The sequence below is a fragment of the Podarcis tiliguerta genome (assembly GCF_965153285.1).
Source record: "Podarcis tiliguerta genome assembly, chromosome: Z".
Lineage (NCBI taxonomy): Eukaryota > Metazoa > Chordata > Lepidosauria > Squamata > Lacertidae > Podarcis > Podarcis tiliguerta.
In genome coordinates this window covers 27,787,730-27,815,515 of record NC_139553.1, presented here as the reverse complement: position 1 = coordinate 27,815,515, position 27,786 = coordinate 27,787,730, and the positions used below count along the sequence as shown (strand labels likewise).

Genomic DNA, 27,786 nt, shown 5'->3' with positions numbered 1-27,786 from the left:
TTCAGAACTGATTTCTTCATACAGCACATACTTAAACTATGGGATTCACTCCCAGAGGAAGTGGTGATGGCTATCAACTTGGATGGCTTCAAAAGAAGTATTTGTGGAGGATAAGGCCCCCAGTGGTTACTGGCCCTGATGACTACATCCCATCTCCCTTGTCAGAGGCAATGTGCCTCTGAAAGCTAGTCTCTTACAATCACAAGTGGGGAGAGTGTAGGTGCATTTAGGTCCTGCTTGCAGACTTCCCACAGGCATCTCATTGGCCACTGTGGAAACAAGATGCTAGACTAGAAGGACACTTCTTGCATTGTTGTGACTAGATGACAGGCCGCCCAGAGTGGCTGGGGCAACCCAGCCAGATGGGCAGGATATATTAAAATATTATTAAATATTATTAATATTAAATGTTGGTTTTTATTATTATTATTATTATTATTATTATTATTATTATTATTATTATTTAGATGGGTCTTTGCAGGGATCTTCTTACTCTCTTCCTATTCTCTTGCTATTGGGCAGCTTTCACTAATTTTTAATGTATTGTTAGAAAAATTAGTGCAAGCTCCCAAATTTGTGAGCGGTCATTCTTCAGGATTCTTCAAGTCTTCTTCTAGAATTTATATCTCAGAGCATGTACTGGATACATCAACATGTGAAGAAGACCAACACTGAAGCTACAATCATTTATGCACATTTACCTGGGAGTAAGTTTCATTTGGAGAAGGGGACAACAGAGGAAAAGATGGTTGGACAATGTTCTCGAAGCTACAACATGAGTTTGACCAAACTGCGGGAGGCAGTGGAAGACAGGAGTGCCTGGCGTGCTCTGGTCCATGGGGTCACGAAGAGTTGGACACAACTAAAAGACTAAACAACAACAAGTTTCATTTGTACTTTGTGCAACTTACTTCTCAGTGCAAAAGATTGCACTGTAAGATTAGTAAGCAGTTGGGTTGGGAGTAAAAATGTGTGAATAGCCCTGCTGGATCAAGCCAGAAGCCCATCTATTCCAGCACCCTTCTCTCACAATGGGTAACCAGATGCCTATGGGAAACCCACTTACAGGACAAGAGTAGAAACGGAATCCCCTTCTGTGGTTTCCAGCAACGGGTATTCAGAGACATGCTGCTCCAAACACTGGAAGTAAAATACAGCCAGCATTGCCTGCAGCCATTGATATTCTTCTTTATTATTTTTGTATTTAGCTTTCAAAACCATCATCATGACATACTGTGGGTGCAAATTCTTTTGTTTTAACTATTTCCTATGTGAACATGTCCTTCCTTATGCCTATCTTGACCCTTCCAATACTCAGTTAAATGGATGACCCCAGGTTCTACCTCTCCACTTTTCTCAATCCACTTTCTCGAAACCATGCAAAACATTTCCCCCACGCCCACTCTTTTATTTGCCTCCCCCCCATAAGTGCCATTGAAGTTCATGGGATCTATTTCTGTGTAAATGTGAACAGGATTGCCCTGCAAGCCACCATTTAGTTCTCGATCTGCATTTATTGCATATTTATAGGGCAATTATATGCTTTCCCCCAGTATATATGAAATTGAACTTACACAACAATTTCACAAGCTCATCGAAAAAATCTGGGAGACAGTAGAGATCCCAGCACACTTTAGGAATGCTAAAATTATCACTCTCTTTAAAAAAAGGTGACAGAACTGATTGCAGAAACTATTAAGGCATCTCTCTATTAGCTGTAGCCAGCAAAATTCTTGCAAGGATCATAGCAAACTGTCTCTTAACAATATCGGAGGTGACCCTTCCTGAATCCCAAAATGGTTTTCAGCCTTCTAGGGGGACAGTGGACATCATTTTCACTGCTCAACAGCTTCAAAAAAAATGCAGAGAGCCAAACCAACCCCTGTATATGGCGTTTATTGACCTGACTAAGGATTTTGACACTGTAAATTGTAATGCCCTGTGGACTGTCCTTCTGAAAATTGGCTGCCCATATAAATTTGTGGACATCATTCAGCTCCTCCATGATAATATGACAGCAACAATCGCAGATAACAGTGGCTCTCAAAATGAACCATTCACAGTGGGATCAGGTGTTAAACAGGGTTGTGTTATTGCCTCAACTCTATTCATTATTTTCATTGCCATGATCCTATACTTTGTCAAAGGGAAACTTCCCACAGCAGTAGAAATCATATATCGAACAGATGGAAACTCTTCAATCTGAGCAGGCTGAAAGCAAAGAGTAAGGTTACCGTAACTTCCATCATAGAGCTTCAGTATGCTGATGACAACATAGTGTGTGCACACTCAGAGGAGGACCTCCAAACCATCCTAAATGTCTTCTCAGAAGCTTACGAAAAGCTTGGTCTATAGCTCAGCATCCCAAAAACCAAAGTGCTGCACCAACAAGTACAAAATTACCCCTCTGCAGTGCCACAAATCCAACTCAATGGTGTAACATTGGAAAATGTTGATCACTTCTCCTACTTGGGTAGTTATCTTTCCACAAGGGCCAACATGGATGCTGAAATCCAGCATCACCTAAGCTCTACGAGTGCGGCTTTCTCCCAATTGAAGTGCAGAGTGTTTCAGGATCGGGACATTAGCATAACCAAAATGCTTGTTTACAAAGCTATTGTACCACTAACCTTACTGTATGCTTGTGAAACATGGACAACTTATAAACGTCATCTCCAACTCCTCAAAAAATTCCATCAACAGTGTCTCTGAAAATTTTTTACACATCACTTGGCAAGACAGGCAAACTAATACCAGTGTACTGGAAGAAGCAAAGATCACCAGTGTTGAAGCAATGATTCTTCAACATCAAGTTTGCTGGACTGGACATGTTGTGCAGATGCCTGATTATCATCTTCCAAAGCAACTACTCTATTCCTAACTTAAAAATGGGAAGCGTAATGCTGGTGGTCAACAAAAGAGACAGTTAAAGACTGTCTCAAGGCAAATCTTTAAAAATGTAGTATAAACACTAACAATTGGGAAACACCTGCCTGTGAGCGCTCTAATTGGAGAACAGCCTTTACCAAAGGTGTCATGGGCTTTGAAGACACTCAAACTCAGGACACAAGCGAGAAACATGCTAAGAGGAAGGCATGCTTGGCAAATCCACACCATGATCAACTCCACCTGGAAACCAATGTCCCCACTGTGAAAGGACATGTGGATCCAGAACTGGCCTCCGCAGTCACTTACGGACTTATTGTTAAAACTGTGTTTATGGAAGACAATATTACTTGGCTATGAGTGATCGCCGAAGAAGAAGATAAAAGTAGGGGGGACACAATTATTTGCTGGCTTTGAAGTTGATGGAAAGAAGCCAGGGGTCAATACAGCATATGGAAAGTGGATAATGCCTTAAGCCAGGGATTTTAACAGGGTCCCCAAACAAATTTCAGCACTGTTAATAAACTACAGCTCCCAGCATTCATGGGGGAAAGCCATGATCATTTAAAGTGGTATCATTGTTGTTGGCACCCATCTGTCTCAAGTGACAATGGCGTGTGTCTCTGGGGATGAAGTCAAGCTGCTGCATTAGCAGCACCAAAGTGACCTCCCGTGGTGCAAGCCTGGGCAGTATGTATGGAGGTCCTGGGCAGCTGAGATGCCATACAGCTTTAAATGTATACTGAAGATGGGACCTTAGTTACATTCATTACCTTCAGTAGATCTGCTGTAATTAGGCCTAGCTTTGGATGCAATCTTGATTCTCCTACCTTGATTACAGTCATGAATTGGAGCAGTAGTGATATAGCATTCCTGCTTTACTTTAAGTGACAAAAGGTCCTGAGATGACATTGGGAGCAGACGGACTAATATGAACCAGCTCTGGAAGCTATTAGGCAAGGGCTGAAAGTATGGTTTTCTTTTGTTTCTCCCCATATCTGGAATCCAAAATGAAAAAGCAGAGCACAGTAAAAAGACTGCAAGACAGTTCTATCCATATCCATATACAGAGAACTAGACATTGCAATTACTGACATGCCAAAAAAATTATTGGACATCTCCCTCCCTGACCATTCTCCATCAATTACTGAGGTGGTGGGGAATGGTACCTTTGAAACTGCATCAAAGCAAAGAGAAAATTTCAGTGAAATACTCATGGCTGGGATACAGATTTTTTGTTGCAATTACCTCCCCCCCCCCCCCCGCCAAGGTGGGAAAGGTATTTGTGACGGCCCTTTTGTTCATTTTACAAATAATCTCTGCGGCCTTCTTGGATGCATTTGCTTCAATTAAGCCCAGAAAGGGAGGGGCAAATCTGGTTTCTCTCAGCTTCTCATTTTTCCAGTTGGAAGAAATTCAGTTTTCCACATTTCCACTTCAGTTTGCCATTAAAAAATAAATAAATGTCCTCATGAAAACTGATTGGCATTTCAGATTGTCGGATAATTAAACTTTGGGAAATTACCTTTAAAATGATAACTGTACATGAAAATGATATAGAACATGTTAACAATGGAATTTTCATGGAATTACCCACAAGCAAATCAGGATGAATGCCAGTAGTGCACGGTCAATGGACTAGGAGGACTAGGATAGTCCTCTAAATGTTCCCTTGGCATCTCCTTCCCCAAGCCCAGAAGCCTCTCCATGGTTTAGGGAGAGAGGCCCTCTCACCACCTTCCCAAAGGCTGCCCAGCTTTGAGAAGAAGGCATCCTGTCAGAGCCCTGGAATCTCCTTCCCAAAGTCTTGGAAGCTTCTGTCTTAGGGGGAGAGGCGTGATGCTTGTGCATGTGATATCACACACACCCTCAATCACCCTCGCAGGCTGGCGCCTCTGGCCATAACAGTTTCCCTATGAGAAAATTCACTGCACACCACAGATGAATGCCTAGTCAGGAAGGAGCCCATAACAGAGGCAAGAAACAAGACAAGCAGGGACACAGTTCCATGGTGATAAGTGGGAGCCCCTACTGTGGCACAGGCCTTAGAAAGGTCCCTGACAATGCTAACCTTAAATGAGGGCTGGCCCACCCATGAATCAGGGTGAGGGAACCCACTTTGGGCAGCATGATCCACAGAGGTGGCAGATCAGGCCTCCAAGGAACACATTGCCTCTGATCATCACCGCCGCAGTGGTAATAACAGCAGTGGTGTTCTCCTTGGAGGCTTGTTCTGCTGCCACCTTTGTAACCACACAACCATTGTGCTCAGGTGCAGCAACAGTACAGTGGCCCTCCTGGGACATGAGGATTTCAGTGCTATGATGGAGTGGGTTATGGGAAGAGGAGGTGGGATGACACAGGCGCATTGAGACTCTGGCCAGTACCAGAATATAAGCATTCCTGACTGTTGTGAGGAATTAGGAGGCAAGTTGGCAGGGCTTGGCAAGGGCCTTTCCTTGAGGAGAAGCCTTTGCAGTGGCTCATGGCCCCTGCACATCATGCATCCAGGGGTTGGATCAGGGGAGGCAATGGGGCATTTTGCCTCAGGGGTCAAAACATCTCGGTCCACCTTGCTTCTGATGACAGATTGAGCATCTGGTTTAACACCATTGCAGTTGAACACTGGCCTGGATGGACACTTTCTCTGACCCAACGAAGCTATTCTTATGTTCGTACGGGATCCAGTAGGCTTCGGAAACTTCAAGTTGGAACAGTACATAATCCTACAATTATCCACCTTTTATGGGCTGTGAACAGGGTGCAAAAATAACCAGGGGGAGCCTTTTCTTGCTCACAGGAAGAGCCCAGGGCTCCACATGAGAAAGCTAAGCCTTAGACCTAGACTTTTGGAGGGTTGTCTTTTTTTGTGAAGTGGATTTTTTTTTCAAAACAACCTGCAAGGCATTTCACCATCTGGTTTCCTTAGGCTTCAGCAAAGGCATGGCTAGGAATGGAAGCCTTTGACAGAAAAATATTTATTTTGCTTTTTTTACATTTCATAGTGATTTTACACCACTTGCCTGTTCAGAAAAACCTTATAATATTTTTAAGCATTTATAAACCACCCAATATTTTATAAATATAAAAGCTTTATTGATGGATAGATCTAATTAAAACAAGAATGCAATTTCAAACCAATAAAACAACAGTGCGAAACATATAAAAGCATTTAAAAGCAAATAAGCAAAGATTCAAAGGATTCAAGGGCATAAAACAGAGTCCAATCTTATGGGTCAGGGAAAGTCTGGGCAAAAATGTAAGTTTGAAGTAACTAATAGATGATGCTTCAAATATGACAGAAAGAAGGGCATTCAAATGGTGACAGCAAAAAATGCCCAGTTTCATGTCACAGCCCTGTGACTGCCTTCTCGGTGCAGTTGCCACAAGCAGAACTTCCTCCTAATAACTCAGTATTGTTGAGGGTTGGTAAAGAGGCAGTGAGTGGTTCAGATAGCATATTTCAGGGTCAGCTTCATTAACATCTACTGGAGTGGGTGATAATGAAGAGAAATTGCGTCAGAGACGTAGCACCAAACACCCAAACTCATCCCCTAAAACCGCTACTGGGCTGCTGCCCTCAGATCCCTTTCATCTTGAAGTAATCTCTCTGGCTGCACCACCAGTCACAATCTTTTGAAAATGAAAACTATTTGAACTCTAGGTTCTAAGATAAACCATTTTGTTTTGTACTTGCATAGCTGAAGAGAGATTTGCAGTTCATACACCAAAAGACTGTTCAATGGTACCAAGATATACCGTATTCAGGAGCAATAAAACAAATTGCATGATTTATTTCCCTATCTTCCAGATGCTGAATCCCACACTGTTCAATTATAATTACCCATAAATTTATGAGTTCATGTCATTTATATGCTGCTTAGCTTTAATGCTTCTCTAACATTTCCTTGAAAGCTTTATTAGGCACTGCTCACATGGGGATCTTGTACAGCCATGGCAGATTATGTAAAAGCCACAAGAGAGCACATTGTGAGGGGAGTTCTTTGGTACAGTAGTTGACAACTCCAGCAGCATTGAGAAGGTGAACCTTCAGTCAGCATGCTTTCTTAATGTAAAGTGATGGTGGGTTAAATAAGAGGTATGGATCCTCAGGTCTTGACACTTTCCCCAGGTCAAGCCCTCTTCCTGCCAGCCCCCTTGAAGGGTCCTGCTTCGCACCATTAAGTGCTTTTGCCTGACTGCAGTGAGGCTTGAACTATTAATGCCTCTCGGCTGCCTAAATTGGGGTGTGTGTTTGTGTGCATGTGTGCAAACTAGCCTACAGAACAAAGGTAAAATTTGCATTGATTGCTCCACCCACTTTTCAATGATTTTGAAACCTTTTAGGAAGTGAGACAAACAGTGATGACAAGAGTTGAGGTTCTGGGCCTTATTGACAAATTAAAAACTAACAGACCTCCAGGTCCAGATGGCATTCATTGAGAGTTCTTAAGGAACTCAAGTGTGAAATAGTTGATCTTTGAACAAAAATATGTAACTTGTCCCTAAGGTCAGTCCCTGCTTTTGAGGGCTGGAAAGTGTCCAATGCAACATCATTTTTTAAAAAAGGGAGTGGGGATCCTTGAAATGGCAAACTGGTTAGCTTAACATCTGTTCTGGGGAAACTAGGGGAAAGCATGGCCGAAGATAAAATAACAAAGCATATGGAAGAGCAAGCCTTGCTGAAGAACAACTCCTATGGCTTCTGCAAGGATACATCCTAGCTAATTAACCTTTTAGAGGTTTGGGGGGTTAATAATAAGCATGTGGATAGGGGTGACTCAGTAGACATTGCATCAAAACTTTCAAAAAGTGTTTGATAAACTACTTCACCAAAGTTTCTTGAGTAAGATTAGCAATCATGGGATAAGAAGTGAGGTCGTCTCATTGTTCAGTAACTTGTTAAAGAGGAGGAAGTAGGAATAAACGGTCAGTTCTCCCAATGGAGGCAAGCAAGATGTGGGTTCCACCAAGGAACTGGATCAGGATTGGGAGCTTTAAAAATTGTTCATACATGATCTGGTGTAGAAGTGAGCAGTAATGTGGCCATGTTTGCCAATGACACCTATTATTTGCAGTGGTAAAAAACAAACAAATAAAAAATTACCCAAAGCTCTAAAAGGATCTCTCCAAACTGGATGGATGCACTTTGAAACAGCAAATGCAATTCAATGCAAACAACTTTAAAGTAGTGTACATTGGGGCAAAACCTCTCAAGGGGTCTGAACTCATGTGATTGACAAGGAAAGAGACCCTGGGGTCATGGCGGACAGATCGATGAAGATGTCAACCCAATGTGCAGCAGCTGTGAAACATGTGAATTCCATGTTATGGATCATTAGGTCAGGGACTGAGAATGAAACTGCTAGTGTATTCCATTTGTAATACAATGTGAATACCATGCACATTTCTGGTCACCACACCTCAAATGGAAATTGTAGAGCTGGAAAAAGATTCAGAAAATGGCTACAAAATGATGATGGGGCTGGGACAACTCCACTATGAAGACAGGGGAGGGAATCTTGGATATAACTTATGGCTGGTCTAGAGAGAGCTAAACTGCAAGCCTTGGTTAGGGTGACATGCCATGCTGAACCATGGTTTGTTCAGTGTGGTGAAGCAGCAAAAAGAATGAGGAAGAAAGAAGTGGCCACAATATCCTTTCCAGGAGCTCACAAGCTCCTGTGTTTGCACTAAGCCATGGCTTGGCTCAGTGTGATGTGTAGACCGGACCAATGAGGAATACAGCATTGTTTTTATGATGCCACTTTAAGCACCAGGACAAAATCAGACTCTTCTAGAAAGCTTTCGGAAGATATTATGCTTTTTTTCCTTTTAATGTGGGATGCTGCAACATAGGTAGTTCAATTAGCATTTCCACAAGGCAGCTGGGTTTTTTGGGTGGGGGTATTTTGCATGATAGTGTTTATTTATTGCTGCTTGCAGTTTTAACTGAACTTTTCTATTTTAAAAAGAAAATAAATAAATTGATGATGATGATGATAGGAAGAGCTATGGAAGCTCCCAAATTCAAATCCTGGCTCTAGGTGGGATTGGGGAAATAGACTTGCCTGAAACCCTGGAGAGCCACTGCCAATCAGTGCAGATAATATTGAGCTAAATGGACCAATGGTACGATGAAAGAGAAGGCAGCTTCCTATGTTCAAATACACTGAACATCAGAAAAAGAATTCAGTGTTCCCTAGTAACTCCTATGGCACCAAGAATACCTTCTCAGTGAAATAAAGGACTGTAACCCAAACATTTTATTCCCCAGAAAGTGAGCTTTTGTTTTTTTAAGACAGATCCGCATCCCCAACACATTAGGAGTTATGAGATTTCTGATACAGAACACTGAAGATTCCAGGAATTCTCTCTGAGGTGAAATGATTAAGCAGCTTTTTGTTCCTGGTCAACAAACACATTCTGTATGCGAAGTATGTCTTCATTAGGTGATGTGAACTTTCTCCTTTCTGGCCTCTCTTTAAAATATTTAAGACACTGACACTCAATATAACCCTCCAATTATAAAGAAAGAATAAAAGCAGGTGGACTGAGCAGGGGTGTTAAGAGCCCTGAAATCAAGGTCTTTGTGCAATAAAATTATAGGTAAAACACAACTAAAACCTGCAAAACTATTAGAAAATAGATGATAGATAATAATAATAATAATAAATTTTATTTATATCCCGCCCTCCCCAGCCGAAGCCGGGCTCAGGGTGGCTAACAACAATTAAATAATCAAACAATCAAATAATCAAACATTCTAAAAACATTCCATTATAAAAATTAATTAAAGTCAAATTAATGGCAACCGTTGAGCAAAATTCTGTGCAGGTTGCCAGAGGAGGGAGTCAGGCTGGGACCTGACCAAAGGCCTGGTGGAACAACTCTGTCTTGCAGGCTCTGCGGAAAGATGTCAGGTCCCGCAGGGCCCTAGTCTCTTGTGACAGAGCGTTCCACCAGGTTGGAGCCGCAGCCGAGAAAGCCCTGGCTCTAGTTGAGGCCAGCCTAACCTCTCTGAGGCCTGGGACCTTCAGGATGTTTTTATTTGACGAGCGTAGGTTTCTCTGTGGGGCATACCAGGAGAGGCGGTCCCGTAGGTACGAGGGTCCTAGGCCGTATAGGGCTTTAAAGGTTAAAACCAGCACCTTAAACCTGATCCTGTACTCCACCGGGAGCCAGTGCAGCTGGTATAGCACCGGATGAATGTGATCTCGCAGTGAAGACCCTGTAAGGAGTCTCGCTGCGGCATTCTGCACCCTCTGGAGTTTCTGGGTCAGTCTCAAGGGCAGCCCCACGTAGAGCGAGTTACAATAATCCAGTCTGGAGGTGACCGTCGCATGGATCACAGTGGCTAGGTCAGGGCGAGAGAGGTAAGGAGCCAACTGCTTAGCTTGGCGGAGATGAAAAAATGCCGCCTTTGTTATAGCTGCAATCTGCGCCTCCATGGAGAGGGAGGTGTCGAAGATTACACCCAAACTCTTAACGGATGGTGCTGGCACTAATTGCACCCCCGCTAGAGATGGGAGTTGCCCCCTCAATCCCATATCGTCCCGTCCCAGCCAGAGGACCTCTGTCTTCGAAGGATTTAACTTCAACCGGCTCCCACGTAACCATCCAGCCACATCCAGCTTCCAAGCATCTGGTCAGTGTGTCTGGGGCCGAGTCAGGGTGGCCATCCATCAACAGATAGAGTTGGGTGTCATCAGCATACTGATGGCAGCCCAGCCCAAAACTCCGGAGAAGCTGGGCGAGGGGGCGCATAAAGATGTTAAAAAGCATCGGGGAGAGTATCGCACCCTGAGGCACTCCACACACCAGGGAGTGACGCGATGACAATTCTCCCCCAAGCGCCACCCTCTGTCCCCGACCAGAGAGAAACGAGCGCAGCCATTGAAGGACTGTGCCCTGGATCCCCACGTCGGCAAGACGGTGGTCCAGGAGTTCGTGATCGACCATGTCGAAGGCTGCTGACAGGTCTAGAAGAATCAGCAGCCCCGACCCGCCTTGATCCAGCTGCCTACGGAGATCATCTGTTAGGGCGACCAGAGCCGTCTCGGTCCCATGACCAGCGCGGAAGCCGGACTGGAATGGATCCAGAGCCGATGTTTCATCCAGAAACCTACCAAGCTGTTCAGCAACCGCTCTCTCAATCACCTTACCCAGGAATGGAAGGTTCGAAACCGGGCGGTAATTGGATAGATCTAAGGGATCTAATGATGTTTTCTTTAAGAGCGGGCGCACCACTGCCTCCTTCAATTCCCCTGGGAATGTCCCGGTGCCAAGGGACAAATTGATGATATCCCCCAGGGGGGCCCGCACCTCGTCTGGACACGCTCTAATCAGCCAGGACGGGCACGGGTCGAGAGGACAAGTAGTGGGCTTTCCAGCTCGGAGGAGTCTGTCCACATCGGCTGGGGATATCCGGTCAAAGTGGTCCAATACTGGACCCGAGGACAGTCGAGGGGCCTCCAGTTCCTTTATTGTATCCAAATTGGCAGGGAGGTCATGGCGGAGCAACAGGACCTTCTCCGCAAAGAAGCTCGCAAATGCCTCACAGCTGTGTGTCAAATTATTATTTAAATTTGACTGTCCTTCAAGGGATGTTAAAGACCGAATTATACTAAATAATTGCGCCGGGCGAGAGCTAGCGGATGCAATGGAGGCCGAGAAGTAGGACTTCTTAGCGGCCTTCACTGCCATCTCATAGGTTTTCATAAAAACCCTATAAGATGTTCTTGAAGCTCCGTCACGGGCACCCCGCCATACTCGCTCTAGCCGTCTGAGGTCCCGCTTCATTTTCCGGAGCTCCTCGGTAAACCAGGGAGCCCGGTTTCTGCGGGGTCGCAGAGGGCGCTTAGGTGCGATCTCATCGATGGCTGCCAGGAGCTGGGTATTCCAGCCCTCAACAAGCTCAGTCAATGAGTCGCCAGGGGGAGCAAGGTCCCGCAAGGCTTGGCGGAATCTATCAGGGTCCATCAGCCTCTGTGGGCGAGCCCAAATCGGCTCGCCACCTAAGCGGGGTGGGGGTGGCACATCAATCCTGGCTTTCAGAGCGTAGTGATCAGACCATGGCACCTTCATCGAAGGAAATAGATAGTAGATAGATAGATAGATAGGGTCAGTGAAACTTAAAATGCATATAGGTAACTAAGTTATCTGTTTGAGTAGGCTTGCTGAAATAAAATAGTTTTCAGTAGACATTGGTCACATTCACACCATACATTTAAAGCACATGGCTTTCTTCAAATAATTCTGGGAGCTTAGGAACATAAGATCAGTATGCTGGATCAGGCCAATGGTTCATCTAGTTCAGCATCCTGTTCTCACAGTGGCCAACCAGAGGCATTTGGGAAACCTGAGAGCAGGATTCAAGCACAAGAACACTCTCCCTTCCTGTGGTTTCCAGCAACTGGCATTCAGAAGCATTGCTACCACCAACAGCAAAGGCAGAACACAGCTCTCTGCAGGGTAAGCTACACACAGAACTACAATTCTCAGCACCACTAACAAACTACATTTCCCAGGATTCTCTGGGGGAAACCATGTGCTTTAACATCTGTCAATCAGTCTGCAAGGAACATAGTGCCTTTGCTACAGGGTAGCTGGGCATGTCACAAAGCACAGTGCTGATGAGATCCTGGCCACACACCATTTTAATTTGCTTAGAGGCCTAAAAATGGCACTTATACATATATACCTGCATGTGCAAATTTTATGCAAAATCATGCCACAGGGCCTGTACCCCAAGTCTTCTAAGCACCTAGCAAAAATATCTGAACAAGTTATATTCTCAAGATATCTTAGTATCTTGGAGGAAGGGTGGGATAAAAATTGCATAAATTAAATTTTATATGGTAGTAAACGATTTGCTGCAGCTAAAAGAGCTAGAAGCAGTACACATAGCCTTCCTCCATGTCTTCTGCTTACCTGAAAGTAACATAAAGTCATTTTTTATTTATAACTCAGATAATTCCATGCAGTAAGGAAGCAATTGCATGCTCTAGTCTTAGGAGGATATATAAAGCAACAATTCATCCAAGTCCATCTCATCCACAGGTCCTAAAAATATCCAGTCACAAATAAACAAAGCAGTTATTTTGTAAAAGCCAGTCTGTGTTGAAGTAAATCCAACATCACCTAAAGAGGGCAAAGATAAAAGCTCAAACACTTTGGGCTAAAATACGTTGTTGCTGCCATTATTATTATTGTTGTTGTTGTTGTTGTTGTTGTTGTTGTTGTTGTTGTTTATCTGCCCTACACTCTACAATTTCAGTAAGGGTTACAACAATTTAAAACTTGACATTAACAACAATTTCAATTTTTAAAAATTACAAAAAATGCATATGTGGCATGCATGATTAGATCACCTGGCCATTACCTCTTACCTTTAAGAGGTTTGTGGTCCAATTTGAGTTGCTTCCAGACTGTCAATATTTCTCAGGTGAGATTCAAGAACATGTGCAATTAAGATGGATTAAAAGCACTCTGTTGCCCTCACGAAACATACATACATATATACAACAAAAACGACCTTTTTCCAGTTTGGAAAGTGATGGGGAAATGTACTGAAAAGTGTAGGAAGAACGTATGATTAACAGAAAGACATATAACCACCACAAAAGCAAATCATGATGAATGCAGGGTTGCTGCTTAATTGCTGTAGTTTCCCTGCAAATAAAATCAGAGCAAATGCTCAATAGAGACCGAAGAGAATCTAACTTCCTTGTAAGCTTTGTGTAAACAACTCAGGGTGAATCTATTTTGGAAAGTATTTTTTGTTATTTATTTATCCATTTAATTTCTATACTGCTCTTCATCTGAGGACGGGTTACAATATAAACACAAAAATGCATAGCATCATATCAAAAACAATATCCACCCCCCCCCCCATTTAAAAGGCCATAGATTTTTTAGTCAAAGGCCTGGGAAAAGAGGACTGTTTTTGTCAGTTGCCTAAGGTGCCAGGCAAGTCTCCCTGGGGAGAGCATTCCACAAGTGGGGAGCCACCACAGAAAAGTTCTTGTGCTGCCACTCTCTGGACCTCTCATGGAGGGGGCACCAGGTCAGTTCATATGGGGAGAGGCGGGGTATTACGATCCTGAGCCATTTAAGGCTTTATGGGTCAAAACTCTAGGCTAAGATTGGCATGTTATTCTCAAACCATCATGCCTTGGTGTGCAACCTGGCTGCTGAATTTGGCACCAGCTTAAGTTTCTGAACCTTCTTCAGAGGCAGTCCCATGTATAACAGGTTGCAGTAATCTAACCTAGGGGTTACCAGAGCATAAAGGTACCCCTGCCCGTTCGGGCCAGTCTTGCCAGACTCTAGGGTTGTGCGCCCATCTCACTTAAGAGGCCGGGGGCCAGCGCTGTCCGGAGACACTTCTGGGTCACGTGGCCAGCGTGACAAGCTGCATCTGGTGAGCCAGCGCAGCACACGGAACGCCGTTTACCTTCCCGCTGGTAAGCGGTCCCTATTTATCTACTTGCACCCGAAGGTGCTTTCGAACTGCTAGGTTGGCAGGCACTGGGACCAAACGACGGGAGCGCACCCCGCCGCAGGGATTCGAACCGCCGACCTTTCGATCGGCAAGTCCTAGGCGCTGAGGCTTTAACCCACAGCGCCACCCGCATCCCTATTACCAGAGCATAGATGACAGAAATTAGGCTATCCCTGTCCAGAAAGAAGCACAGCTTGTCCAACAGCCAAAGCTGATGGAAGGCACTCAAGGCCACCAAGTCCACCTGAGCCTCAAGCGACAGCAATGGATCCCTCAGTTGTGTACCCACTCTTTCAGGAGTGTAACCCTATCATGAGCACGCAAACTTCCATCCATCCTGTCTAACAGTGCCTCCAGTTTTATCTGGATTAGGCTTCAGTTTATTAGCTCTCACCTGCAGATGTAAAGGAGGAATAGAGCTGTGTGTCATTGCATGTTGCTGACAACATACTCCAGAAAACTCAAGATAATCCCACTCAACCTGATTTCCTTTCGAATAAAGATGGAATGAAGCTTTCTTAGAATCCTGAACATCAGGTATAAGGTTGCTAGTGCCAAATAATCTGCAGGAGTCCTTCACCTGCAGTAGTGCTGGGATATAAGCCTTGCTCACTGCACTATTTTCCAAAGCAAACACAGTGGTACTTCAGGTTACATATGCTTCAGGTTACATATTACATATGCTTCAGGTTACAGACTCCGCTAACCCAGAAACAGTGCTTCAGGTTAAGAACTTTGCTTCAGGATGAGAACAGAAATCGTGCTCCGGCGGCGCAACAGCAGCAGGAGGCCCCATTAGATAAAGTGGTGCTTCAGGTTAAGAACAGTTTCAGGTTAAGTACGGACCTCTGGAACGAATTAAGTACTTAACCCGAGGTACCACTGTATTTCTCAACAGTCATTAATCTTGTGGTGGTGGGAAAATACATGTACCGTATTTTTTGCCCTATAGGACGCACTTTTTCCCCTCCAAAAATGAAGGGGAATTGTGTGTGCGTCCTATGGGGCGAATGCAAGCTTTCGCTGAAGCCTGGAGAGCGAGAGGGGTCGGCGCGAACCGACACCTCTCGCTCTCCAGGCTTCAGGAAGCTATCCCCCCAGCCTGGCAAGCTCCGGGAGCGATGGCAAGGTTGCACGCAACCTTGCTATTGCTCTCGGACCCATTCTGGGGGCTGGGAAAGCTCGGGCTTCCCCTGCCCCCAGCCCCGCAAGCTCCGGGAGCGATGGCAAAGCTGCGCACAACTTCGCCATCGCTCTGGGACCCATTCTGGGGCTGACGTCGGGGGAAGCTCTGGCTTCCCCTGCCCCCAGCCCCGCAAGCTCCGAGAGCGATGGCGAAGCTGCGTGCAACTTCGCCATTGCTCTCGGACTCTCCAGGCTTCGCGCAGCTCTCCGCAAGCCGTGGGAGCCCGGTGCTGGGCTCCCACGGCTTGTGGAGAGTTGCCTGCATGCTGAAGCCTGGGCACACTGAGCTCAGCGCGCCCAGGCTTCAAGCTTCACGCAGCTCTCCGCAAGCCGTGGGAGCCCGCGCTGGACTCCCACGGCTTGCGGAGAGCTGCCTGTTCTGGGGGCTGGGGTCCGGGGAAGCTTGGGAATAATTTCCCCCCTTTCTTTCCCCTCCAAAAAACTAGGTGCGCCTTATGGGCTGGTGCGCTCTATGGGGCGAAAAATACGGTACCTATAAGGTGTCTTGATTTATTTTTCCACCGTGGGGGTAATATCAATTTGGGGTTCATTTAGGTTGGGAAATGCTCCGTCTGAAATGTGTATTTCCAATTGCCTGGAGTCTGGACTATTTGTGGAAATGGGGCAGTGTTGACCCCAGGAAAAGACTTTGGGGGGGGCAGAAGTCCAAGGCACACCGCCCACTCAGAATATTGCCATAAAAAGAGGAAACACTTTGCCAAAAAAGAAGACAAAAGTTGGCATAGATTTGCATGAAAATTGCTTATGTATCAATGCATGTATAGAAATAATTACTATGCTTTCAATATGAAAACAATGCACCGCAGTGGGGCAGACAATAACCAGGAATCCTCCTTGCCTGCTCAGTCTGCTATCTTGGTGCTCACTGTTAGTGGTCCGTTTCAAGGTCTCCTTTCCGAGATTTCTTTATCTTTAAGCAGGATTTTGACTGTGGTCCAATATATCTGGAGGGCACTCAGTTAAGGTTACCAGACGTCCCCGGATTTACAAATCAGTCCTCTGATAAATTCCTATTGAAGTTGAAAAGTGTCCCCGGATTCATTGAAAAAAAATCTGGTAACCTTACACTAGGTGGGCAAAGGCTGACCAAGAGAATGCTTTCAAACAGAGGACTATCATCTGATAGCACTTCAAATAGAGAAATAAAGTAGGGCACATAGCTTCCTAACTCCAGTGCCATTCTTCTTCTTGGACTATATGGAGTAAGTGAAGGTACAGTCAAGGATTGACTTGACATTGCAGGAAATTGTGGAGCACTCACTCAGTCTTGGGACTGTCTGCCGCTTCTTGCATAATGACTGTTTCTTGAGTTGTAGTGCTGAAGAGTTGGCCTGTAGAGTAGAGCCATCTGTGATCACATGGTACACTGAATTGGTCCATCTATTGGATGAACTGGGTGTAGACTTGCTTGTCAGGGTGCAACAAGGGAGGTCTAATGGAGTGTCATGATGTATCTTTTTGTACTCCAGATGTTGCTGAACGGCAACTCCCATCAGCCCCAGCAAGCATGGCCAATGGCCAGAGGTGATAGGAGTTATAGTTCCACAACATCTGGAGGGCCAGAGGTTCCCCACATCTCTCCTACTGGTACTTTTTTGCTGTAAATTGTGGGCATTGAGGCATACCTGAAACCCAATCACCCATGCAAAATAAGTCCTTTTGAGTTCATTTAAAAATGCACCAGACCACAAGACGCACCTAGTTTTTGGAGGAGGAAAACAAGAAAAAAAATATTCTGAATCTCAGAAGCCAGAACAGCAAGAGGGATTGCTGTGCAGTGAAAGCAGCAATCCCTCTTTCTGTTCTGGCTTCTGTGATAGCCGCACAGCCTGCATAAGACACACACACATTTCCCCTTTTTAGGAGGGAAAATGTGAGTCTTATAGAGCAAAAAATACGGTAAATCACATTTTACTTTATTACATGCACACATTAAAACTTAATATTTGTATGGTGGTTTCAAATGTTCAGAGCATTCTATGAGCATCATCTAGTTGCAGTTCTTACAACTATCTTGTAAGATTACAGGTAGGTAGCCGTTTTGGTCTGCCATAGTCGAAACAAAATAAAAAAATTCCTTCCAGTAGCACCTTAGAGACCAACTACGTTAGTTATTGGTATAAGCTTTCGTGTGCACACACACTTCTGAAATGTATCTGAAGAAGTGTGCGTGCACACGAAAGCTCATACCAATAACTAACGTAGTTGGTCTCTAAGGTGCTACTGAAAGGATTTTTTTTAATTTTGTTTTATCTTGTAAGGGTCTCATTCAGCTGGGGGAAATAAAAAAGTATCTTAGGTCTCTGCCCTAGACGTTTATTTGTATTGCTATTAAATTTACCTTGAGTTGTTTTAAAAATAAATTTCAAAAACCTATTTTTACCTGTTTTTATTGTGGGGTTGTAAATCAAATTACAGTGGTACCTTGGGTTGCATATGCTTCAGGTTACATACGCTTCAGGTTACAGACTCCGCTAACCCAGAAATATTACCTCGGATTAAGAACTCTGCTTCAGGATGAGAACAGAAATCGTGCTCCGGTGGCACGGCGGCAGCAGGAGGCCCCCATTAGCTAAAGTGGTGCTTCAGGTTGAGAACAGTTTCAGGTTAAGAACTGACCTCCAGTACGAATTAAGTACTTAACCCGAGGTACCACTGTAAAACGTATGTGAAAGGCATCTCCTAAACAAAATAAAAGGTGGGCAGTGTTCGTATTCCCCATATTGCAGATGAAGCATAGAACTGACGGTGAGAGAGAGTGGTTTGCCTAAAGTTCACAGCAGTCGCAAATTTTTAACTGCAGAGGTTCTTATTTGTAGTTTAGGCTCTTAATCTCTATACCACACTCAGACCCATTTGTATCCAGCATCGGACTCTAAAGCTTCTTAGCTTTCCCCATTAGCTGCCTTGAGAACAAACTAGGCTTATGCTCAAGAAAGGATTTGTAAGATGGCAGCCATGCAATACAGGTTGACCATATGCATATTTAATAAGAAACAAAGCTTTTATGCACTTTTAAAACTACAAAACCCATGATGCAAAAATGAAACACCTTGGTTAGGATTTGTTGTTCCATCTCATTCCTTATTACCAATGAGCATGCATTGGTCTCTCAGAATAAGCTCAAAGGTACCCTTCATGAATTCAATGATCCCCTGGCAGGTTATTACAGTCCAAGAGGGACGTGGGTGGCGCTGTGGTCTTAACCACTGAGCCTCTTGGGCTTGCTGATCGAAAGATTGGCAGTTTGAATCCCCGCAACAGAGTAAGCTCCTGCTGCTCTGTCCCAGCTCTTGCCAACCTAGCAGTTTGAAAGCACACCAGTGCAAGTAGATAAATAGGTACCACTGTGGCGGGAAAGTAAATGGCGTTTCTGTGCACTTCTGTAACGGTGTTCCACTGCACCAGAAGCGGTTTAGTCATGCTGGCCACATGATCCAGAAAGCTGTCAGTGGACAAACGCCGGCTCCCTTGGCCTGAAAGCAAAGATGAGCACCGCAACCCCACCGTTGCCTTTGACTGGACATAACCATCCAGGAGTCCTTTCCCTTTTAAACTTTACAGTCCAAGAAGCACATGTTAATTCCTTTATTTAGTTCTACTCTAAAATTAATTGTTATAGTAAATCAAACACTCTTCTGTTTCGAAAAATACAGGGCTGATGGCTTAATCTCACCCAAATTGTCCATCTTCTGAAATTCCCTTATATTCAAACCCAATATACCTAGGCCCTCATCCATATGGAAAGTGTTAGACTTGTTAAGTGACCAACAGGAAATGGCCTTGTGGTTGCATTAAATAGGGTCTTGCTGAATAGTTTGGGAACCTCATGAGCATTAAATAGGGAAATGAAGTTCAATGCAGAAATCAATGATAGACCATGAACAAACCAACTCAAAGTTTATCAGTGAAGATACAGAAAATGACCCTAAAGCTGAATCACAGATGGTACCAAACTCCCATGCAAATTTCCCTCATTACACTCAAGGTGACTCTGATGTGCTGGAGTAGATGTGGGTTTCTTGATCCTGATTTCCATCTGTGCTGGGAGTGCCAACCAGTCCAAAGATTTTGGTCTGATATAGTGAAAGAGGCATCAGAAAGAGAATGGTCGGGGCAACCCAGCCAGATAGGCAGGGTATAAATAAGAATAAGAATACTATCCGCCATCATTAAAGAATCTATGCAGATTGCCTGGCAACTTGCATTGCTTTTTTGTTTGAGGGTGATAACATCCAACTAAAATCCAAGGAACTTATTAAAAGAATCATAGTTGGCAGAGACCCCACAGTCCAACCCCCTGCTGTGCAAGCATCACAATTAAAGAATCTCTGAAAGCTGTCCATCCAACCTCTGCTTAAAACTCTCTAATGAAGGAGAGTCCACCACCTTCTGAGGCAGTCCATTGCACTAACAGTTCTTACTGTCAGAAAGTTCTTCCCAATGTTTCATTAAATTCTTGTAAATTGTTGCATAATTACACAGCATTGGAAGACGTTGACCGCTGTCACACTAGCCCCCTAGTTACAAAATGTATGGGATTCAGCAATACTAGAGAAACTAACATAGAAATCTAGTTATTAATGAATGTGTAAAATCTGGTAAATTTCAGGCAGTCTGGTGGGGGTGTTTTATGTTAACACAAATCTTCTGTAAAATACATTATCACCTGCTTCCTTGAATATATGGAAATTGTAGGTAAAGGTAAAGGTACCCCTGCCCGTACGGGCCAGTCTTGACAGACTCTAGGGTTGTGCGCCCATCTCACTCAAGAGGCCAAGGGCCAGCGCTGTCCGAAGACACTTCTGGGTCACGTGGCCAGCGTGACATCGCTGCTCTGGCGAGCCAGAGCCGCACACAGAAACGCCGTTTACCTTCCCGCTAGTAAGCGGTCCCTATTTATCTACTTGCACCCAGGGGTGCTTTCGAACTGCTAGGTTGGCAGGCACTGGGACCGAACAACAGGAGCGCACCCCGCCACGGGGATTCAAACCGCCGACCTTTTGATCGGCAAGCCCTAAGCACTGAGGCTTTAACCCACAGCGCCACCCGCGTCCCTTTGGAAATTGTAGAGTCAGCTTTAAACCTGGTGCTTTATACTCACTTTGCCTCAGTAAAGTCCTTTTCCCTCCTCCTACCTCTGAAATGCAATATGTTCAATTCTAGTATCAGCACTAGTCTGAATGTGATTTTACTTCCTTCACATGTGGGGAGCCACAGGCCAAGAAGCTGGAGGCATCTCCATACCACCTTCTGAGTCCTTCCCAGGCAACACCTCTGATTAACTCTGCTTTGCATCCTGAATGTCTTTGCCTCTCTGCAATATGTCCTTGCGTTGGTGGGGATAGCGAGGGGAGAGACTAAGCCTACTGGTGTAGCAGTGTTTCTTAGTGGTTAGAGTGTGGAACTAGGATCTGGGAGACATGGGTTTGATTCCAACCTCGGCCGTTAAGATGACTGGGTGACCCTTGGCCAGTCATTTGCCTCTCAGCCTAACCTACCTCCAGAGCCCATGAGGTGAAAAGACTGCCTCAGGCGGCAGGGTCCACAGGGATGGCAGAGCCTGGATGTCACCCCTGCCACCCTTGTTTCTGATGTAGATCTTCCCTGATCCCCTTATTCCCTGGCAAGGAGGGAGGGAGGTCCACTTTGGAGTCCAACCCGGATGCCGAAATGTCTTGGGGCCGGCCCTGCCCACCTCACAGGGTTGTTGTGGGGGTATTGAAGAAGAAAGGAGAACCACGGGAAAAGTGGCATTTAAATGCAGCAAACAATAAAATGCTGCACGAGGCTAACATTTACATTTGCTGCTCCGGCGAGTTTTGCCTCTGGCCTCGTTTATCACTGGCATGAAGTCCTAAGGGAATGCTGCCCGCGGGGGGTTGAGGAAGGGGAGTGGGAGGTAAGCGGCTCCCCACCGCTCTGACCTTGCGTACTTCACAAGGCATGGGGTTACATTCCCGGTGTCTCGAGAGCAATGCACAAGGATCCGGAAAACGTAATGCGACGATAACGTGTACAAGGCAAACAAAAGATAAACAGAACCAAAACACCCGTCACGTGGATCCGGAGAGCACGCCCTCCCCGCCCCCCTTCCCCCGCCCGAGGCTGCTTCTTAACCTCGGAGACGAGGGCACTCGAGACCGCAGTGTGGTTGGCGAGCCCGATCGCACCGATTCCCACTCTAGTTCGACGCGCGTGTCCCCTCTTCGGTTCCTCGGCAGCGGCGGCGGCGGCAGCAGCAGTGCGCATGTGCGGGAGTCTGCATTCCATCATGGCGCAGCCGTCTGACTGAGTCTGTTGCTGCTGCTGCTGCGACGCCCCGCAGCGCCGAGCCTGAGGAGGCGGCTGAGGCTTCCCCGGTGCCCGCCGCCCGCCTTCCTGCCAGCGGCTCCTGCCTGCGCCGGTAAGTGGCTGGGTCTTCCCCGCTCCTCTTGGAGGGGGCTCCAGGGGTCTGCCGGGCCGCCAGGGTGGGGCTTGCGGAGGGGTCGGGTGGGTTGGAAGCCGGGGTGTCCCTTGAGTTTGGGGGGCTGCTGGGAGGCGAGGAAGGGGTTGGTGTGGGTCGGGGGGCACACTCTCCGCTTCACACTTCCTCCGCGAGGAAGTCCTCATCCCCTCCACCCCAGCACCACCGACACTGCCAGCGCCTCATTCCCAGCTGATCTCCCCGGCACGGATTCTTAGTCTTCCGTGACTGCCGATGTAACAGAAACAAGTAAAAAAATAAATATATGCATTCTCCCGCCCTCCTTGCTCCAAAGAGGCTGCTTTTCTCCTCGGAAGGTCATCTCCGCTTGCAGCCTCCCAAGTTTTTAATCCCGTTGCAAACCTTTGCATCACACACCTTTGCATTGCACACACACACACACACCAGTCCCTGCAGGTCATCTCTTGCATTCCTTAGTCCAGCTTTCAGTTTGCAACCCACCCCGTTCTAAGAGGACCACCACTATCTTAAAAAAAAATTAAAAAGGGCACTCTTTTCTCTCAAGCTGTTTCCCCCACGCCACACACACCCGGCACCCATGCCCACTCCAGTCATCTTAAAACACTTTGCCAACAACCCCCAAACCCACTTTCACCTTCCCAGGTTCTCCCAGGTGGAAGTGTGGTGGGTGGGACTGTCACCGGTTTGCGGAATCGGGGAGTTTGCTGCGAAGGGGTTTGCGGGGTGGGCGGAGAAGAATGGATTCTGAGGAAATCGGGAGACTGAAGTTGGTGGTTGGTGATTCTGATGGTCTTTGGAGTATTGGATGTTTAAAGGGCCACACGACACAGGTGTGTTGTGACTTGGATGTAGGAGTCTTGGATAAGGATATAGGAGATTTGGGGGGGGGGGAGCGGTGTGTCTCTGTGTGTGAATACAGTGGAGCTTTAGGTGGTGAAATTGAAGGAAGATTAGAAGTTGTGAGAATATTGGGCCTGCAAGAATTGCTGAGTGGGTTTGTGCAGAAACTGGGCTCCGGCAAACTGATTTTGATTCAGATGCTGGTATCAAAACTGATGTATTGTATGTTCAGTCGTTGGATTTTTGCACGGAGCCATATGCAGGATGCGGGGGCTGTTTGTGCTTCAGGTGTGCGGATTTGTGTTTCAAATGGCAGGTAGTTGAAAGAGGCTAGTCTTTCGAGGGGGTTTGTGCTTATGGGTGCAATGAAGTGCCTGAGAAGTAGGTGAATGTAAAAGAGCTCATATTATTGTTCTCTTGCAGTAGTGGAGTTCAGCAGTCAGACCTAAACTTTGCACACCTGCCATGTCAACTTGAATCTCTGCTATGTTGCAGGAAGTCCCCTTTAGTGCCCTCTTCACTCCACCCACCCCCTCAGCATACTCCGGTGTATCCCAGTTAGAAAGCTGACCTTTCTATTGATCACTGCTCCTTTTTGGAAGGGTTTGTTCTAGCACTGCAATCAGATATTTCCTTTTGCTTTTATTACCTGCTGCAAATTATTAGTCCGGGGGCACGGAAAGGTGATGTCTTTCCTTTCTTCTCTTCTGCTTTCTCTTCCCCTCCCCCTCCCCCTGGTGCTGCTGTGTCTGAATGCCACGTAGCCTTCTGGCTATTCCCCTTTGACTAGAGTGAGTGCACAGCTTTTAGATATACTGTATAGTACCTTCCTGAACTTCTCTCTTGTGTAAAAGGTAGTTACTGTAGCCAGCAGATTTGGATAGATGAGTATTTTTACCCCATGCTTGTTCCTGGCTTTTGAAGTAGCAGAGGTTCAGCAGTCAAGGCAGAAACTGTTGTGATTATTCAATAGGTAGCTATACAGAACTGCAGTCATCAGCCCTCTTTTTCTCTGTTATTAAATTCGTTGGTCTTGTGATTCAGTTGATGGAAACCCCCAATCTTGCAGAACCCCTTTCTCAACATATGGCAAGTGGTGTGTTGTCCTGTAATCATGCCAGTTGGCTGTGGATGATGCAAAAGCTGGCAGGTGTACTTAACTCATACTGTTTGTGTGTGTTTCCTGTTTGCATGCATGTGCATTTCCAGCTTTTACTGTGTTCAAATGTAATGAAGAAATGTTTATATTTTTGCCTTTATACTATTTCTTTCATACTGCTGTATAAAACATACTTGCTTTTTATTATTGAATTTTTAAGAATGCATGCTTTGTTCAGTATTCACACATTTATGCTGGTAAATACATATGTATGCTTAGGATGGCAAACTGTAATTTAAACTAAAAAAGTAATACCTGCCTACATGCGCCATAACGCTAGCTTGAAATCCAAGTGATTTTTCAATAGGCTCATGACTCTTGTGATTTCAAGCTGTTTAAATAATAATAAGCGTTCAAGTATAGTTGCATCTCTTTGAGCCATAAAGATTTACACTGGATATGTTGTGATTGCTGAAGAACAGCATAGTATAATCTTTGATTCTGTTATATTGCCTGATTGTTCCAAGATTTATCAAGCTTGTCATTTGAAGAAACCAACTTAATTTTAATCTGGGTATGTAAATTGATAGCTTCAGTTGTGTGTTAGCCCCCCCTCCCCCCAACTAGAGTTGACTATTAAGAGGTTGGTGTAGCTACAAGCTGGGAAGTGTTGTGGCAATTATTAAGATGATGTTTGCGACTCCCTCTAATGTAAGAAAAGACCTAAAGAAATATAAATGTTATTATTTCTCACTTCTGTGAAGCTCTGAGTAACCCCTTAAGCTTTGTAACAGCACTGTGAGGCTGGTTATGCTGAAGGTTAGTAATTTGTCAAAGACCACTGATGTTGCCAGGGCAACTTACAAAAAGTTAAAATAGCAATAATATGTAATAAAGCAAAACAAACTTAAAACAATAACATTTAAACTTTACAATATAAAAGAATAGTAAAAATCAGTCAGTGGGGTCTTATTTTTCAATTCTCTCCCTCTCTCCCTCCCGCCCCCCATGTAGAACTAGTGGGGATGGGGAGGAAGAGAGAGAATAAGGTGCCATGCAATAAGAAAGAGTTAAGTCCCACCTTGGGTGGTACATGCCAGCAGGTCTTTGGAAGAGGTGGTTCATCTTCTACTTTGTGCACACATGTACACACACACACTCACTCTGAACAGGACACTTAAGATTGCATACTAAAATTACTTTTGGAATTGCTGCACGGTGAGGGGAATAAGGGCCTCTTAACAACTCTCAGCACCTTTAACAAACAACAGCTCCCATAATTATTTGGTAGAAACCATGAGTGTTTAAAATGATATAATAATGCTTATATCAGTGTTCAAAATTAGCCAGGTGCCAGGCACATTTTGCACTTGACTTTCAACCACTTGTGACCATGTGAAGATGCCTGGGTGCCAGGATGACGCCTGACATCTCCACCATTTGAGGATCATTGGACCTGGACTAGTTTCACACACTAATATCCCACCCTGTAAAAATTTAACTGTTATATTTTATCTGCACAATCAGAATGAATTTCTGGAACCAAACTGCTTTTTCTGTGAAGTCTGAGCAGGAGCAGTCACCATTAAGAAAGAGTTCGGGATAGGCCAGTATACACGTGCACTGCCCTTGGATCAAGTGACATTTCTTTTTTGAGGTCTCAAGGTTCTTAAGCAAGCTCAAGGTTATCATCTGAACAAGCCAGGTGCTTAACTGAGAATCAATCATAGTCAGTCCATCATTTGAAAAATAAGACTTTCAAGCTGTCTTACCCCAAAATGGCAAATGGACATTCCATTTTGGTGACTGCAACCTTGGTGTAATGAGCCAGCTGGCACCTGGCTTATATATCTGAGTTTCTAACTCTGTATGGTGTAAATATGGCTCTGGTTCCAAGCTCTTTGATATTGCAGCCCAAGACTTGATTATAACCAGTATGTATTCTGAACTTTCTTATGCATAATTGATCATTTGGTGCAAAGTGTTAGGAACCATTCTACACACACCCCAATATTGGTTTCAGGTGGCCTTTAGGAATACATTTTTTAATTTATTTTAAAGCCTGCTGTGTATCCTAACTAAAATGACTGTAGCGATTTATCTAAGGAATTTGTCATTGCACATAGACTTCCTCCTGAAACAAGCTTTTTTACTCTCCTCCCTTCACCTGCTTTGGAGAATGCTTCAAAAGACATGTTGTGATTAAGTTTGCCAAGGTCAAGATGGTTAGTTTTCAGCTGTTATCTCTTCTGCAAACCAGACTTTAAATGAAAAGGTTGGGATTCCTTGGTGAGGAACACACACTGAACTCTTTATTACATTCTGGAAGAGCTTATTGTGGAGGCAGCCATAATTTATTCCCTCACTCGTGTTAACACAAGCCTTTCTGTGTAAATTGATCAGTGTGGACACACCATTTCTTAGTGATTCTGCAATCTGATTGCTCGAAAAGGCTGCACCATGGGAGCTCCCAGGATCCTCAGATTTGCACAGATGTTGCACACAAATGATCTCACGCAGATCAGGGTCCTTCCACTGCATCAGCACAAACATTTACTTTGGCAAATGGATGGACAGGTCGGAAGGTTGAACTGAGAGGTGGGTAGACAGAATAGTGAGGGAGGGGTTAGGGATGCACTGCTTGGTAAGCACACTTGCTTGAGGGTGGCAGAGACTTGCAAAATGTTGTCTCCCCTTCCATTGGTGCCCCTGAAGTGACCAGAAGATCTAGAAATGTGTGGTCTTACAGGCAAACCTTTCTGTAAGTAGCCTGGATGGTCAGAATGGTAAAACAACCCTGCTTGAGCAAACAAAGGGTGCATCATCTTTCCATGAATCCTTTGGCACTCACCCCTAATTCTCATGTTTCCTTGTACATGGGCCTACAGCAAAAACAAATTATTTCCTTGTGAACTGCTGCCTCCACCCCCAACCCACTGCACACACTTTATCCCCTATGTTGAATTTTAAGCTCCTTGGCGAGGGGCCTGTCATTTTGTACTCTGAAAAGCACTATGCTTACTGGATAAATTAGTCACAATAGTATATTCTAACATCCTGTGGGAATGGGAAGCCCAGAGCAGGGCATGAACACAACAATATTCCCTGTACTTTTCCTGCCCCTGCCCCTTCAGCTGATATTTGAGGAAATACCACCTCTGATCCCCAGGTTCCATTTAGCTATCATGTCTGATAGCTGCAGCCAATTGCAAATAAAAATGTCCTGGCTTTCTGAATTGGGTCCTGCCATACTAGTTTCCTTGGTATTTGAAAACCCCATCCTTAATCTTTTCCCAAGCTGTATTGGACTCTAATTGATGTACTTTGAAGTTGATGCTGGTAAAGAAGATCTATTTTGGCAGCCATATGCTGAATGTTGCAATGTGAATGGGTTGAACTCTGAAGTTCAATGCCAGATCAAATATTTATTTTATTTTATTGAAAGAATCATTCAGTCTAGTTAACAGTGTAACCTTACTGAATGTTCCCATTGCCAATCAAACTTTCCATTCTTTGTAAGCTCAGTTAATCTGTGGTCCCATTTCAGTGTAAAGAACAGCTGTGTACATGTGACTTACTTACTATATGTTTAAATATTTCACTCCACATTTTTCAATGAATTTCTCATTATTTTGAAAATAAATTACAATCAAGCCTCAAATAAAACACCACTGTTTGCCTACAGTCTAGAAATCTGATGCTTATTCCTAAGAATTTGGGAGTCTAGTTATTCCATCAGCAGTTTAGAAATAGCTAGTAGAAACTTGAGAGCCATACTTCTTATATTCATTTGACATAGTA

At 44.8% G+C, this 27,786-nt stretch overlaps 1 protein-coding gene across 1 annotated transcript in view; it reads right to left on the bottom strand.

Moving 5' to 3' along the window:
- Positions 1-6,106: 6,106 nt before the first annotated feature.
- Positions 6,107-27,786, bottom strand: part of LOC310669583 (growth hormone secretagogue receptor type 1-like) — a gene marked incomplete at both ends in the record, with an annotated part of 81,966 nt that continues 60,286 nt past the window's right edge. Inside the window, one exon of the transcript XR_014507237.1 lies at positions 6,107-6,371. The remainder of the gene's footprint in view (positions 6,372-27,786) is intronic.